Source organism: Neovison vison, chromosome 1 (assembly GCF_020171115.1).
Source record: "Neovison vison isolate M4711 chromosome 1, ASM_NN_V1, whole genome shotgun sequence".
In the NCBI taxonomy this organism is placed as follows: Eukaryota; Metazoa; Chordata; class Mammalia; order Carnivora; family Mustelidae; genus Neogale; species Neogale vison.
The window spans coordinates 182,267,781-182,283,296 of NC_058091.1; the positions used below are offsets into that span (position 1 = coordinate 182,267,781).

The 15,516-nt window shown below is 43.5% G+C and overlaps 1 protein-coding gene and 1 pseudogene across 5 annotated transcripts in view; one reads left to right on the forward strand and one right to left on the reverse strand.

Moving 5' to 3' along the window:
- MCC (MCC regulator of WNT signaling pathway) overlaps positions 1-15,516 on the forward strand; it is a 434,517-nt gene that overhangs the window by 303,031 nt on the left and 115,970 nt on the right. The gene's annotated exons all lie outside the window — the stretch shown is intronic.
- On the reverse strand, positions 4,177-4,354 carry LOC122916740 (annotated as a pseudogene).

Genomic DNA, 15,516 nt, shown 5'->3' on the forward strand with positions numbered 1-15,516 from the left:
TAACCTTCCCTTAATTCCCATTCCCTCGAGCATGGGAACTGAGTAATACTAATCTCTACCATACACACATTCCACCTTTGCTGTGTGCCATATACAGTGATGGGTGTTGTAAACCAGTCAGACACAGTCCTGTTCCTCAGGGGGATCTAGAGGAGGAGACCCAAGAAATGGAGCCACTGGGTAGTGAGGTAAATGCCGCGGTAGGAAGGAGGAAGGGCACGTGGGAGCGGGCCCCCGCAGGACTCAAGAAGGCCTTTCAGAAACCACCCTAGTGAGATGTACGGTTAAGTGGCACAGGGTGGGAGGCAGGGGTTGCGACATACCTGGAGAACTGCCATCTGTTCAATATGGCCAGAGAACATAGATTTGGGGCAGGGAGGGAAGGGTGTGGTTCTTAGGCCAGATTGAGAAATACGGACTCTACCTAAGAGCAACAGAAAGTCACTGAAGGATTGTTGCCGTTTTATAGTGATCTTTTAGCAAGAGAAGTGACATGCAATACTCAGAATTGCATTTAGAGTGTCGGCTCTGGCTTTGGAGAGCAGTTGGGAGAGAAGGCCAGAGGCAGCAGAGCCCAGTGAAGCACGGTTGCTGCCATCCAGTGGAACAACGGCATCCTCAGTTAGAATGGTGATAGCGGGCATGGGGAGGAGCCAACAGTTTCCCGAATGACTTACCAGGTAAGATCAACAGGAACTAATGGTAAGAGTGAGGAGCAGGGGGGAAGAATTCAAAAAAGAATGCCCATGTCTCTGGCATAGGCAAAAAGGCATGAAGAACCTGGCTCATTGGGTTGAAGCAGCCAGCAGGCCAGCACGGTGATGGGGGGGATGGGTTGACTTTGCAAGGGAAGAAGACAGGTTGAGTTTGGAAGGGGGTGAGCTTATCCCTGGACACAGAGGTCTGCTGGCAGCTGGTCTGAGGTACAGGTCTGAGGTACAGGAGAGCTGTTACCATGGCTGCTGGGTTTGAGATCCGTGTTTCACGTGTGTGTGAGGCCTGTGGTAGAGCTGCAACAGATGTCATTCACCCTGAGAATTCTGCTGACAATAGTAGTTTTTGGAATTGCACGTGCCAGCTGCGCATGCAAGAAGGAACTTTTCAGATTTGAGAGTTCGCTATTTGCTGTTGCGCGCAGGGCACAGTCCCCTCACTCTTGCCGCTGGTGCCGGGCTGTTGCTGCAACCCTTCAGAAGGAACCTAGCCTGAGCCCTGCCTTCCATCTCTATTGTTGTAATAGACAACATGGCATTTTAATATACAACAAAAGGGAACTGGGGAATTATTTCTCAAAGGTCCAAATGCAAAGCACTTACCTGTTATAACAAACACTTTTTGTTGTGAGGTGGAGAAAATAGAATTATCTCTTTACTTTTCTAATGGATACTTGAACTTGATTTTTTTTTTTTTTTTTTTTTTAAATGGCAAAATCAGCTCCTTGAAAATCAGCACAGGATGTGGCCAACAGACTTGAAAGTGTTTCGCTCCTGCTGTTAGGAATAGTAATAGGAATGGGGGCAGGAAAAAAGGGAGTATTTAATGCAGTGGTTTTCAAACTTGGTTTGCTTTTTCTTTCCTTTTTTGAATCTAGACCTATGCTGATCGTAACAACCTAAATTTATTTAGTGATTTATAGGTCAAGAACTTCAGGTTGAAAACATGAAAAATACTCTAGGAATAGTTGACTGGGGACCATTTTATCTCTTAGGGTTAACTATATTTTAGAGTATATTCTAAGGACTGTCATGTGATCTTTAATTTATTCCCCAGTTACTCCATAGCAAATTTGCCATTTCATACAACCTCCTTAATATTTTCCTGAGCAGGTTGAACAAGGCTTTCAAAAGTCAAATAAATTATGGTGGATATAACCTCATCTCTACTTCTCTGTCACTGCTTCCCCTGCAGTTTGAGTGGCTAATTGAACACCAACTATAGTAATCTGATTTGCATTTTCCCTGTCAAATGTGCCACTCTGTGAATAGCTAAATTAACTCAGTCTTCCTGGAATATACCCAAATGTTGAGAACCATTTAGGACTTTTCAAAATCATTTGGTCTATTAGCTCTGTCTTAAGATAAGCAGAATAAATGAGTCCCTGAAATCAAAGGGAAACTAATTGTAGAACCTCTTTCCAGCTTTGAGTCATCAAAGCTTGGCTGTCTCAAGTATGTTCTAATGGGGTTCATTATTTTGTTTGTTCTACATTTGATAATTCTGAGATAATCTTACATTTGCATTGTTAATATCCATTTTTCAAAATTTGTTGATACGTCTATTTATTTTCAAGAATAATAATTTATTAGCCTTCCCTTTCGAGGCACAAAAGCTATACTCGCCCATTTTAACAAGTCAAAATACCATGGAAGCATTGCATGCAAAAGCCAACTCTGTCTCTTTGCCTCCATGTATTTCCATCTTCCTCCTTAACTAATGCATGTTAACAACTCACTGTTTTTTCTTCACTACCCATCTATGCTCATATATACAAATACGGAAAACATCTTTATAGAAATAGATCAGACTGTCTGCATCCTCCTTTAACTTCTTTCAGACTTACCAATATATCATGGTTTTCTAACATCTCCAGTAGATCTCATTCTTCCTCAAAGCTGCAAAATACAGATATGCCAGTTTATTCATTCACTCCCTTGTAGATGAGCGGTCTCTGTTTTGCTTGTTTAGTTCAATGTCATTATTACATTGCTATAGTATCTTTGTAAATAGATCCTAAAACTAGTAAATTAAGTCAAAAGAGGTACTTCCTAGATATCCTAAATAATGCAAGTGATCCTTACCAATAGGCTGGGCACAATTCACATCATTCCTTCCAGCGTCCACCAGCTGGTTGATTTTTCTTAGTTGAGTCCCTTCACCAAGGTACTGGGAAGAAAGAATGGGTCAGGAGCCCTGAGTCAGGTCATCTTTTGGACTCAGGTTGCTTCTCTCTCTACCCACCCATGTCCTGAGCCATTATTCTTTAAATGTCTTTAATCTTTCTTAGCATTGACTCCAAGGACTCCCCTCTCCCCCCGCCCCCAGGACTTTTTAAAAGCAGTTTGCTGACCACTGTACTCCTCCATGGCAATGATATAAAGGGGACCCCACTCTAGTAAGGTTTCTACAGTTTTCAAGCATAAATTCCTACTCTGTGGTTTTAGTCCATCTTCGTATATTCCAGTGTTACCCTCTTCTTTCTTTTGCCCTTTGTGTTGCTACTGCAGTAATTTATGGAGGTTTCTATCTTTGGATTTATTATGCCATTGATCAGAGTTTGGCACAGTGGCCTGTAAGTCCCTTGTACACCTTTGCTACAAGGGCATTCAGAGTTAGAGTGTTGTTTTAGCTATTTCGGGTTAGAGAGACTAAACCAAATAAGATACTCAAGACCAAAAAAAAAAAAAAAAAATTCTGGGCCACTTGGATTTCATTCATTCATTAACTGTATGTGTGCTTGCCCTGGAATAGCTGCTGGGAATAAGATACTCTGAGGAAAAAACAGGCATGTGTTTGTCCTCGAGGAATTTGCGTCTGTTTAAGGAGAGCCACTACATGTTTTTAGCAGGCTTACACATGATTCACTGACTTTGGGGGTGGAGATGGGGAGAGTGGAAGTTTAATGTTTAATGTTCTCATCCAAGCCCTATGTGATTAAAAAAAAAATCTTCATGGTGATTTTATCCAAAGAATAAATAGCTAAAATATTTTTGAAAAACAAACGGGATGTTTTAATGTAACATTAAACATTAAAATACCGTAATTTAAAATAGCATAAAGAGGATTTTGTTGTATCATAATGGCTGCAATAAGAACAGTAGGGATTTAATTATTTAGTAGTACTAGGACAATTGTTAAGTAAAAACAAATTTGGACTGGTAATTTATGTAATAAAATTCCATACGGGACAAAGGTTTTTAAAATGACCATATTTTTAAAAATGAAGAAAATGTAGGTAACTCTGACTAGAGTAGAGAAGAAATTTTTGAACAAACAGGAAAAAATCTGCAAAGAAGATTTATGGAGACAACTTAATAATATAAAACATAGATGCAAAAAACGCTATATAATTTTTTTCAGGTTCATAATTTATTGTACAAATTGAGTATCACATGATGAGTTGACATTAGCTTCTCCAGGCATGGGAACTTAACAGATGGGGTACAAGTTAAAATCCATTTATGTTGCTTTCACAGCTGTTATTTTTTTAGACCTTAACTTGAAGTATGATCTGATACTTCAGTGCCTCCATATGTGGCCAGTACACACAATTCATTCTACCTGTGAGAGTATAAGAATTGAAATATTTTTTGATACCAGTCAAATGGGATTGGGCATCAATTTCTGGACCTGCCATGATTTCAATCTTGCAGAAGGCACCACTTCTGCCCCAAAATGCTATATAAGTTAAAAGGTGAACAGAACAGTCAACTAAGAAAGAATAACTTCAAATACATATGGTGAAAGATGAGTATCTATAATACCCTTCAAACTCTAAGAAGTCAACATCCTGCCAAAATGGGCAAAGAACACGAACAGGTGATTAGGAAAGTAAAGCCACATGTCTAATAAACTTAGGGGGGAAAAAAAAAAACCTAGCCTCAAATAATCAAGGAAACAGACAAAAATCATTTTGAAACCATATTGGCAGAAGGAATTTTTACATGGTCTATCTAGATTTGCTGGAAGTAGAGCAAAATAGATATACCTGGCAGAAGTATATACTGCAGTAGCTTTTCCTCGGCTTTTGTGAGGGAAGCAACTTCACATTCAGAGGCTTTGGACAAATTATTCTATTTTCAGGAATATGCCTAATCTTCTTCACTGCAGCATTATACAACCAGGGAAATTGTTCACACATCCAGTAACCAGTTGTTGGTTAAATTATGATATATCCAGCACATAGGTAATGACATCAAGATAGGAGAGATGGCCATGAGTGAAGTCTTCTTTCTTGTAGGTTTCCTCTGGGATCTGTCAATGTTTAGGAGGTGTAGAGAAAGAGCAGATTCTTACATTTGCCACCTCTGGTCCTTTTTATGCCAACAAGATTACTTAGGAAGCTCTGTACATGGAAAGTAAAGATTTCTGAGCTCTAAACCTACAGGAAGTATGTGACCACATATGGAATGAACGGAAGATGAAGGCTATTCTCTATCCACATGAATTGCTGAAGAAGCTATAATCACCTCCAAAACCTTACCTAGGCTATTAAATAATCTGAAAGAGATGATAGTGACACCTGAGATGTTTACCTGTGTTGTTTTGTGGTCATATGGGCAGAAACTGCACCATTCAGCTCTGAATCCTCTTTCATTTGTAAGTGGAATTTGTTCATCAGTATTAAGTCAGGCACCTGGATTGTTTGAACTGAATTATGTTCATTTGGTATGAACGTAATGGTACATGTCTCTGTTGTCTTCCACTCATTGACTGGAGAAAAGTATCCTGTGTGTTTTCATATAGAATCCTTTCCGTAAATAATAATTCTTTTCTTTCTAATGTTCCCACAGTGCCTGAAGTCCACCTGCCACATTTGAGTAGCTTTCCATTTTATTTTCTCAGGCCAAATTTCAGCTGATGGTAGATCGATCATGGAGGTAGGGAAGGGAGGGCCTTCCTTAGGTGGGGCTTCCGACAACAGTGCCAGTTACCGCCAAGTTCCATGGCTCCTCAGTGGACAAACAGATCTCTCTGAAATGCTTTGTGCCTTGAAACCTCACAATTTCTGGAGAATTCCTTCCCAATGGCTGCTGCTTTTCTTGGAGGCTGCCCAAAAACCACTATGAAATGATAGGGGACATAGAGCCACTGATTACATTTTCTGGGGAAAGGGGGTTTCTGCCTTCTGCTTGTCTGTGCATTTTTGCCCTTGTTAGCTAACTGTGAGACAGGACCCTAATACATTTGGGGGCAGGAATGCAGACTAATTGGTCCTCAAGTGATGAAACCACTCTACTTTCTGTGCTTCTTCCTTTAGTCTCCAGAGTTAAGAAAATGGCTTCCTGTCTGATAGGAGATTACCTTGGACCATGCCGTGGTTACGGCTTGCAGAATTTGTCTTGGGAGCTTCTTGGTGGATATATGAAGTTGTGATAGGATGTTTTGTGTGAAAGCAGATATCTGAGTGAACTTGCAGGAACTCACTTTCTGTGATTCATTGAGGTCATGGCCAAATGCCCAGACAGAGCAGAAATGCTCCACAGGAGCACCTGACATGTTTGAAGCCACAGCTTTAGCGGCGGTCATTCCCAATACTTCAGTGAAGTGTCCATTCAGAATTCAGAGTTGCCAGTGTGGGGGTCAGACACCTTTACTTTGCTGTAGGAGACCTGACTTCAGGAGATCCTATTAGCATAACCATATGGCACGTAATTTGGCAATATGTGGATCCTGACCCTCAAACTTCAAGTCTCGTCCTTAAGATCCCTTCTCCTTCATACTCTTTGGTGGAACAGAACACATCAGAGGTGCTCGCTTACACTGTAACCTCTGACTTCATTAGCAAAGACACTGTTTTCCACGTCACTTCTTTGCAGACTGTATGACAGAGGCAACGTAAAGTGTGTGAGAGATGAATTTTGAAGAACCAATTAGGAGGAGTTAAATATAAAAGTCAGTAAATACTCCCCTTGAACTATATCCTGTAACATTTTTATGTTGCTTGTGACCTATAACCTTTATCTATCTAAACATTTTCCTCTCTCCCCAGTATCTGTGGGTTGTGGATATGGTGAATATTAGCTTCCACAGCACAGATAAGCAACAGGAGGGGTGAGGGGGTAGATAGAAGTTGGGTCCTGAGGTACTTGAGTTATAGGCACACACAAAAAGCAGTGAGCTTCCCATCATTCATGTGGCTACGTTTCATCAAATTTTCAGCAATGTGGCTTCCTGCCCGAGAGGTGGGAAAATTGCACATTGCCCAATCCTACAAGAGAAGGATGCTTCTGTCCTAGGGTAGAAATAAAGTACGTTGACAGAAAGGAGGGGAAAAAAATGAAAGAAATAACGGGACCAGGTACAGCCTGGGGCTCCACTTGTCCTTCTTTAAAAGAAGTAGTTGCTGGAAGGCAAGAAAGGAAAAAATTAATATGCATGCTACATTAATTATTTCCTGCCATGAAGACCAGCCTGTCCATGATCCTGCGCTTTCAAAAAAATTTTTTTTGGTGCAATTTATTAAAAAAATTCCTCATTTTAGTTGAGATGTGGGATAGATCCATCTCATTCTATCGTGGTAGCTATAGCCAAGGTAGTATGCACTTGTCCTCCCCAGAACAAAGTGCATTATTTAACCAAAGTGAAGTTGGGCAATGTATAAATGCTGGGGAGGATTGCATGGTATCATTTATGCCTGTCTCCCAAGCAGCGCGCTTTGCTGACTAGTCCCCGAATTGCCTCTTGCTGCCTGAATAGCTACTATTAAAGAAATGAGGCATTTTGTTTTCCAGACAGCCCTCTGATTGTTCCCTACACTCACACAGGAGTGCCTGGCTGCAGAGCTTTCTATTTTTCTTCCAGGTCATCCCACAGCAGTTCAAAAGGTGATCTGTCACGGGGAGGAGGGCAAGTCAATGCATTTTAAGAAACCCGCCCTTGTGTCTCCCCGTGGCCAGAATGTGACCTGTACAGAATATCTGAACTTGAACATGAACCCCCTTGGCTCTGCACCTGAGCCGTTCGACCAGGTCTGAATGAGAGAATTCTTTTTTGAGAACAACCTCAAGCTGTTTCTTAGTCCACAACTCAACTCCACCCAATTACCTAAGTATGAACGCTCCTCCGTGTGCTTCTGGGAGGGGGTGGGGTTGGCATTAGAGGAGATGAGGCGGGATGAAGGCTTCGACACATCTAGCTGCAGGAGTGATCCTGCAGGAAGTCTTTCAAATGGCACATTTTTTGGGGGAAAAAAAATGGAGGTATAATTGATAGACAACCTTATTTATGTTAGCTTCAGGTGTAAAATATACAATATTTGTACGTATTGGAAAATGATCAGCACCATGTCTAATTTAACACCTGTGATCACACATGACTATGGAGTGTTTTTTTCTTGTTATGAGAACTTTTAGGCTCTCCTTTCTTAGCAACTTTTATTATGCACTCCAGTTTTGTTAAGGACAGTCACCATGCTGTGCGTCACATCCCTGGGACTTAATTTATTTTATAACCAGACGTTTGTACCTTTTGACTCCCTCCACCCATTTTACCCATCTCCTGCCCCACTCTCTCCCCTCACTCTGGCACCCACCAGTCTGTTCTGTGCATTTGTGAGCTTGGTTTTGGTTCTTTTTTTTTTTTTCTCCCCTCCCAATTTTTTTTTAAACCTATAATGCTAATTCTCCTCATGATTCTTTTCTTATTTTCGCTTTTTCCTTTCTCCTTCTGGATTTCTTGGCTTCCTTCAGAACTAATGGCTGCCTTCATGTATATAGCATGTCCATTTAGTTTTCCTTTCCCTTTGTCCTTTGGACTGAATTCTTTTCCCCTTTCCCTCTTCCCTTCTTGTCTACAGAACCACAAAAGCAATGCAAATCAGTAGCCTCCTTCTCCACCAGGCATCTGGGATGGTGACAATTCCAGAATTTCCTTACGGGGAGGACTCCGGATGCTCTGGGGCAGGGGACTGGGGAGGGGGAGGCACAAGGGGCCTCGCCTTGTCTGTTTTCTTAGCCAACTTCTATTAGATGCTTACAGGAGAGCTGATGGGTATTCTGGGGGCTGAAGCCTGCCTAAGTTATTGTTACTAGTCTAACCCAAACTCAAGGAGTCTTTGCTTTATTTATTTATTTATTTATTAAAAATATTTTATTTATTTATTTGAGAGATATCACAAGTAGGCAGAGAGGCAGGCAGAGAGAGGAAGGGAAGCAGGCTCCCCGCGGAGCAGAGAGCCCGACGTGGGGCTCGATCCCAGGACCCTGGGATCATGACCCGAGCCGAAGGCAGAGGCTTTAACCACTGAGCCACCCAGGCGCCCCAAGGAGTCTTTGCTTTATAGACTTACAAGGATAAAATGCAGTATGTAGAATTAGCATTGCCAAGTCTTTGGTGCCTGTGTTGCTCTCACCTCTCTAGCTCTAGTCCTTTGTCCTCTTCCCTACCCCCCATCCACTAAGAGGGCTTCATAAAAACCACAGACACAGAAGAGAAGCTTGGGTTGCTGTGGCCTGCACCCTATTCAAACTTGGAGATTTGGAATTCCAGAAACCGCAAGAGTTTTGTGCAGATGGTATATTCTGGAATTTGAACTCACCGTAAGCGAGGTCTCCTTTATATTAGCATCTTTCCTAGCATAGCTTTATCCTTCTGTGTACTCTATTAAGGTATTTCTGGGGAAATCACTTAACGTATGGGGCTGATCTTTTTTTTAAAAGTTTTTTTTTCCTTAAAAAGTACATGAATAACTGTGTTTTTATCCCAAAAATGCAGTGGGAGAAAGAAATGCATATTTTTTCAGAAGGTTTCAAAGAACAGATCATGTAAAGCACTGGTCTGAATGGATATGAAGATACTCTTACCATCTGGAATTTATTAGGAAAAAAAGAACACATATTCAGTGAAACTGTAACAGTCCACATTTCAAGTTATCAATTCCTTAAGGCTCCCCAGCTCCCCTGTTGAAGTGAGCGTCTACTACACCCCGTATAAGCTCCAGATTGGCTTGCCGGGACTTGTCCGAGTCTTAATGCACACTGGGCATGTGAAATGACTAGAGGAAAGTCACCTTAACCTTGTTGCTTTACAAGGACACTCTCCAGCTCTGTGAGTCCGCAGGAAATGATTTGAGATGTTCCCACTTTTTCTTTGTGAGCATGAATCTGTTGTTCTTTTGAATGTAAAATCTGGAATGAGGCGGGTTAACCTTGTAATTTTGAAAAAGAATCCCGAGACAGGAGGCAATTTCTGAATAATTTTAGTTTCTTTTGAGATGTGAATTGAAAGGGCGAACTGATGCCGTAAGTTAGGTGTGTCTGCCCCAGGAGAAATCGCTTTAAAGCTAGAAAGGGAGGTTAGATCTCTTTCATTGCGATTGGAGGGGAGAGTTCTCTGTACCTTTTTCACCCTGTTATTGTGGGAGAGGGGGAGCTGTTCCTTGATGTATCAATTGTTTTAAATACCCGGTTCCGGGGTGCCTGGGTGGCTCAGTCATGAAGCATCTGCCTTCCGCTCAGGTCATGATCCTGGGGTCCTGGGATCAAGCCCCGCATCGGGGTCCTTGCTTATGTGGAACCTGCTTCTCCCTCTGCCACTCCCCCTGCTTGTGTTCCTTCTCTCACTGTCAAATAAATAAAATCTTAAAAAAAAAAAAAATGACTGCACTCTTTTAAAAAAATTAAATAAATATATACCCAGTTCCAATGCAGTTGTTTTGTGGCTAGCTCTGGCCCTTGTGGGTGTGTCAGTGCCCTAGTTCTTAGGCCAAAGTGTAGCAGGGAACTGAAGCCCGCAGATCCCCCGCTCCCGTAGATGCACTCACTATCGCTGTTTGGTTTTTGTGTTTTTGTTTTTGTTTTTGAAACCCAGCAAACCCCAGAAAGCATACTTCGAGGGGCCTGTGCGTCCCTGGAAATAACCTCCGTGTTCCTTTGGCACATGAAGAGAAGTGTCCTCCATAATCACTCTGTGTGTTGACTCACCTTGTTTGGCCCCCAGCTCATCTGCTGGCGTAAAATGAGAGAAGCATCAGACTGGAATGAATTTCCAGAGGCTGTAGACTGATCTCCCCAGGCTGTGCTGCACCCACACTAGCCCGGAGAGAGGAGGCTCGCCCCCTGTCTTGAAAGGGTTTCCCGGAGCGGAATTCCACAGCCACTGGGGCACCTGCCAAGAAGCTTCCATTCAGGGGAGACCTTGGGAGCAAACCCGGGTCCTTGTGCCAAAATGTAAACTCATCATGTCAGGCTGTATATGCTGGGGACTCTCCGTGGGAGAACTCCTCCTAGGCCTGTCAGCTCATGCCCATTTGCCTTCATCCTTCTTGCCTCAGAGCTAAATAAGCCCATTTCACATTTGTGATAATTTTCTGGGAGCCCAGAACTAAGCTCAGAATTTTTTATAAAATGATGCCCGGGATCGAGATGTATGGGAAGATGATCTCGCAGGGTCTTTTGATGTGTCATCCTATTGATCCGTCTCGGAACAGTGTTTGCATCTGAAGGACGATAACCCCAGCACAGTTTTATAATTAGCATTCCAGAATTGGGGCTGCACAGAGCAAGGCATTCCAGCCTCTAAGGAAATTGCATCTAAATATCAGGCAAAATCTTGCTCACCTTCTCCCCTCCCTTCCCGTGTTGAGTCCTATGCCCGGTGATTGACAGCGTCAATTTCTTTAGCCGTGAAGCTCAGCTTTCATAGTTGGAGTAAATTCTGGATTTTGTAATATTGAAACTGCAGTATTGCTAGTCGCTGCTAGATTTAGGCTTTCCTTGGACATTTTTGTCTAGGTTGAAAATGTTTCATTCTTCTTTTTTTTTTTTTAAAGATTTTATTTATTTGTAAGAGAGAAAGGAGCGAGAGTGAGCACAGGCAGACAGAGTGACAGGCAGAGGCAGAGGGAGAAGCAGGCTCCCTGCCAAGGAGGAGCCCGATGTGGGACTCGATCCCAGGACGCTGGGATCATGACCTGAGCTGAAGGCAACTGCTTAACCAACTGAGCCACCCAGGCGTCCCCAAAACATTTCATTCTTAAACAGCCTAGGAATCTTTAATACTTTTTCTGCTCAGTGCCTTTCTGCTCCCAGGAAACAAAATAAGGAGACTTTAGGGAATTTTTGTCGACATTCTAGTACCTGTCTACAAGGAGGTAGGAGGGCAAAGGGTATCGGGGAGGGGGTAGACCGTGCAAGAAAGTCAGAGGTCAGGAATCCTCCTGTTTGGGTATGGCTGTTTGACCTAATGATCAGGCAGGCTTCTTGGGTTTGGGAAAACAGGCACTTTGTCCCCTGTAAGCATAGGCGAAATTTAGTTTGCAAGTGAACCTATGTGATGGGACGAAAGCAGTGCCCTATCCAAAACACGTGATGAAGGAACAGCTTACTTCTGGGAGGCCCTGTGGTAAAATAAAACCTCCCCACCTCCTAGGCAACCAGATAGTTGATCTCTGTCCACATCATTCAGCTAAGTCCAGAAATATGCTTGGGTATGTTGTGAGCCGTGCCTTCTTCCCTGGAGGCTCCTTCCTTCGAAAAAGTCAAAGACAACTCACAGTGTCTGTGCCCAGAGGAACATTTCTTTCATCAGCCCTATGGTATGGCCTCCTCTTTATCCTTTCTGCTGCTTGGCTCCCACGTGGTTAGAGATGCCCCAGGACAGCAGAAGGGCAGAGATGAGCACTGCTTCAGGAGAGCTCACGTTGCCCTTAGCTCCCCTGCCTGTGGCCAGCGGGGTCTGCCACCATCCCTGCTGTTCTCTATTCGTTTCAGCGTGAGTCTGGGAACAGAGGGGCCAGGAAAGGGGAGTAAACCCATAAGAGAGAAAATCTTCGAGGTGTCAGTGATGAAATGTGTTCCTTGTAGGTTAGAGCAGGGGGGGAGAGGGAAAGGGAAACTTTGTTGATTAATGCTGAACTGTGATGTACCTGTTGGAATTCCCATTGTGTTGTGGTTTCTAGAGGCAAAGCAGAAGGGCAGGGTGCCTTTGAAGGACAAGGGCTCCTTACAGGAAAGGAACAGGAATGCGGTCAAGCTCGACTCAAACCACAGTGTTTGATTCTAGTCTGTGGCTCACTTGCTTGTGTCCTAGTGTTCAGCTGCAGTTCTGACATCTTTGTGATTTGGCAAGGGATTGTGCAACACTCACCGGGCCCCTGCCAGGCGAGCTCCGGCAGATGGGGTGGGGGGCACACCTGTCCCGGGAGGTGAAGGGCTCATTTATATGCACGGGGGTCGTTCTGGGTTCGTCTGGCCCTGCCCTTCACCTGCGCTGTAGTTCCTCCCTTCCAGCGCTGGGCGAGTACAGAGGAGCTCACCGAAACTCCCTTCTGGTGCCAGTGGCTTTTCCAGTTTGTGCAGCAGAGCTAGAAACCCTCTGCTGCTGGGCACCATCGAACTCTGCAATCTTGACTCCTCCGGTTCTTTCCCTTGGCCCGTGCCGGATCGTGGGATCTGAGAACACGCGACGCCAATAGGTGACGTGCTATAATGGTAAACGGGATAGGTCAGCCTGGGAGTCTGGGGTTTCGAGTACTAGGAACACTGTGCCCCCGATTGTTATCTGCATAATGAAGTAATAATAGCTCCTATCTTGTCAGTGAGAATTCAGTGCAACCCATGTAAGGCCCTTGGCATGGTCTCTGGCTCATAGGAAGTGCGCTGGCCAGATTTCATCGCGAGTGCTGGGCTTGGTCCTCGGTAGTCCTTATCAAAAGGAACACTGACATGCTGGAGGGAGCACTGAGTGATAGAGGATCGGTGTAGAGATTGGATGATGGGGAGGGGTTGTTTACGATATGGTGAATTACCCAGAGAGGCAGAAGTATAGAAGAGAGTACTACAGTAAACATACTCTTTCGCATAAGCCCTTTTAAGTATATTTACACGTAGAAAAATGTCTCACAGATACTTGTGAGTGGTACAATCTCTAGGTGGTTAAAGATAACATAAATTCTTTGATCCGAATTTTTAAGTTTTCTCAATTTATCCATGTAATAAATACCGTCTGAACCATCACAGGGCAGGCTCTGTTCATCTTGTGCGTTGGCTGTATCCCTGGAATCTTGACTCATCTGCCTTCTGGGAATTCATAGTCTCATGAGGGAAATGGGTCAGCAAAAAACCTATACGTTACATTGTCTGGTAGTAACAAGTGTTACAAGAAATAAAGAGGAGTAAAAGGTGGGTGTAGGGTAAGGGAGAGGGAAAACTTGTTCCAGGGGGCTGTTGGGGATGGTGGGAAGCAATCTGAATGACCTGAGAGAATGAAATCGTGATTGCCAGGTTAATTGTTATATACATTTCTTTATTTTATTGACAACATAGTATATTATTATGCATATCGTGCAATTCATTCAACTAATTTTTTTTTCTACCATCATGAACAGATCTTTGTGCACATCCCTGTCCACAGTGCCTTGTGTCTTCTTAACATTCAGACCTATTTTCATGAAAGTTAATTTTGGGGTCACTGTACATGTCCCACTGGGTTCCTGATCTCTTACCTTGTGATACGAGGAGTCAGGGTGTCGGGGGTGGGCAGGGAACACAAACGAGGGTGGGCGCGAGGCTAGTCCAGTTGCCGGGCTGTTGAGGACTCGCGTGTTTACGTGCTCTCCTGCAGGGGCAGCCACGGCGTGGGAGCCGTGGATTCTGTGGCACAAGCTCAGAGACTGAGGATACATTCCTGGGATTAATGTGCTCTAGGCCTCAGTGTGATGAGTCATTCTGACTGCTTAATCAGGGTTTGGGAAAACAGGAAGACACAATAGTTACCATCATTGTTTGCAAAGGCTCAATTTTATCTTCACGCTTTTTTAGCCAGCTCAACACATGACATGATGATCACGATAATTAAGGTGATGAGGGTCATTGTGGCTCATGTTCTGCCAGGCGGCACTGTGGTCAAGTGATTTACCTGTAGTGTGTTCATTTAATCCTTACAGCTCTGTATGGTTGGATATGGTTCCCATTTTACAGGGTGAATAAACTGAGGTTTGGAACATTTTAACAGTTTACCCAAGGCTGAACCTGGTGTACTCCAGTCTGGGGTTTGGTTTGTTTTTGTTTTGTGTTAAGCCTATGCCTTTCATCATGAAACAGTTTTTTGGCCATTTTTTTTCTCTTTCCCATTTTCTTCCTTTTCAGGGAACAAGGTAATCCTGGTTGGGGCTAGTATGGGCTGGGTTAGGTGATTTGGAAAGGAGAGGAGATTCAGACCTTTTCTCTTTCGCTGAATGCACTGTTCTCTGAACAATCCGCAGGACCCCTGATGGGAGAGAACATTGGAGCCGATTTGAAATGTATGTCTCCGGCTCTTTCCTGTTGCTTAGGATTAGAGGTACTAGGGAGTATAAAATGGTCCGTCAGTCAGTAGCCCATGGTGAGGAGGGAGAAGTCTGTGCCTTCTGCTTGTGCTTTCGCTGAAATGAGAACTTGTTTATGACATCAAACACTTGAAAGGGATTATCTTTAAATATAATGCATATTAAAGTGATTTTAATAGTTGAGGAGGCATTTAAAAATGACCATCATGGGGCACCTGGGTGGCTCAGCGGGTTAAGCCTCTGCCTTCTGCTCAGATCATGATCTCAGGGTCCTAGGATGGAGCCCCGAGTCAGGCTCTCAGCTCAGCGGGGAGCCTGCTTCCCCGCACCACCCCCTCCTCCACCACCTGCCTCTCTGCCTACTTGTTATCTCCATCTGTCAAATAAATAAATAATAATGACCATCTTGAATATTTCGGTGGTCAGCATCTTAGCTGTCTCCTGTGCTCTAATGAATAAAGTCTGAAAGCACATGCCTTGCATCTGGAGTACTTACAAATTTCACATGTGTGTATGTGTGTGTTAATACATGC